The 1,944-nt window shown below is 41.4% G+C and overlaps 1 pseudogene; it reads right to left on the minus strand.

Moving 5' to 3' along the window:
- Nucleotides 1–930: 930 nt before the first annotated feature.
- On the minus strand, nucleotides 931–1,542 carry LOC116582501 (annotated as a pseudogene).
- Between the last annotated feature and the right edge of the window lie 402 nt (nucleotides 1,543–1,944).

The raw sequence follows: 1,944 nt of genomic DNA on the forward strand, positions 1-1,944 counted from the left end.
CATCCAGGCCTACACCATCCAAGATGACAGCGGCTTAAACGCAAGAACACTTCAAGTGTGGCTTGTCCTAATTGAGGTGCACTGTAAGTGGAAAATACACCCTTGATTTCAAGATTTAATACATAAAAAAAAGAATATGAGGCATTTCATTGTTTTTACATTAATTATATCTTAAGACAGTAATATTTTGGATCCATTAGGTTAAATAAATTTTATGAAAATTATATATGTCTCCTTTTACTTTTCTAACAAGAAAATTAAAATTATGATTTCCATTCTATCTCTATTGGATTTTGCTAGTTTACTTTTTAGTGTTTCTGGCTTACTTGGCCCACCCTTTCTTCTTCCTTGATGACTTCCCCTTTTGTGGTCTTTGATAGTCTTTATGCCTAGTGGCTTTCTTGCCACCATCCTAATTCATCAGACACACTTGCAAATCCTAGAAGAGAAAGAGTTCAGAATCTCCTCTCAGGAGAGTCCTTCATTCATTTGCAAATTTACTGCCCCCTGCTTCAGTGCCAGCTGGGCATATCTAGGGGAATTTGGAGGGGCTATCTTGTCATACCCCTCCCATATGATAAGGATCCACTTGTCTTTCACTGAAAAAATCGAGAATTATTCTAGACATTTCTCTCAGAACAGAAACAAACAAGTTGCTGCTTGCACCCAGACTGGGGTACTGGGGTGAAGCTGGAAATGCTCAAAGTGGCATTATATATAATATATATTGAATATAGTTAGATATATAGATATCTATAGATAGATATAGATAGATACAGATATCTGTAAAGATATCTCTACAGATATCTGTATCTATATAGGTATCTATAGATAGATAGAGAGATAGATACAGATATCTATATCTATCTCTCTCTTTATCTAAAGCTGCCCCCAAAGGCAGACAGGTTTATTGTCCCATGGTCCAGGCAATCAAAGCTTAAACTTGGCTATACTTCCCAGCTCATCCTTCTTGGTAGCATAGGAATTGGAAGAGCCTTTGGTTGCCTGATAAGCTCATGTGCTAGACCCTCAGCAGTGGTCTTGATATTCTGGAAGGCGACCCCACAGGCACCTGTGCACAGCAGCCAAACACCTTAATTCGCATGGCATAGTGGGGACACATGAATGCCCTGATCCCTCCCTGTTCAGGATTGCCCGATCCAGATTGAGTCCTCCCAGAACTGCTGTTGATAATGGCATGGACCAGGACCTACAGGGTGTTCTCACCAGTAAGCGGATGGACGATCTCAAAGGCATGCTTGGCAGTGGCATGGTCATGAGCTGCTTGCTGTTTTTAAGGCAGTGTATGACCATTGCATTGGTAAGGTGTTCCACAGCAGGGCGATGCACCTTGTTGAAGCGTTTGGCCACCTAGCACCTTGCACTGGGGGACAGGTACTTGGCATCCTTCTCTTTCACGGCTCTGTAATCCTGAAAGGAAATGTCATTGATCTGTACCTAATCGAAGATCCACTTCCCAAAGAGTTTGATGTCACTGGTCTCCATGACTGCAGGTGCAGCCTGACAGCTGCGCTGGGTCATCCTGAGGACACAGCTGGAGCATCACAATCAGTCAGTGTGCACCACATGCTGCCCTGACACAGGCAGGAAGAGGAAAGTGGCCTGATTTATAATGCAAGGTGGCAAACCACTTGATCTGTTTCATTCTTACCATCTGTAAAATGGGCATGGTATTCCATGCCTATTTAGTTAAAAAAGTCCAGAAAGTGGTTGGGAAATCAAATAACATTAGGACCAAAAACAAAAAATAAAAAGTAAAAAACAGTTTAAAAAGTAGGAAATGAAATAATCATGTTTAAATAGTGTCACCTGCACATGAGCTCATCTCAGAGAGAGAAAAAAAAAAAAATCAGATGATGGGATTAAATCAGCTAGAGATGAAGCATGCCCAAAAGCATCAGAAATGTGTGAGAGCTTCGGGCA

This window comes from Mustela erminea, chromosome 2 (assembly GCF_009829155.1).
Source record: "Mustela erminea isolate mMusErm1 chromosome 2, mMusErm1.Pri, whole genome shotgun sequence".
Taxonomy (NCBI): domain Eukaryota; kingdom Metazoa; phylum Chordata; class Mammalia; order Carnivora; family Mustelidae; genus Mustela; species Mustela erminea.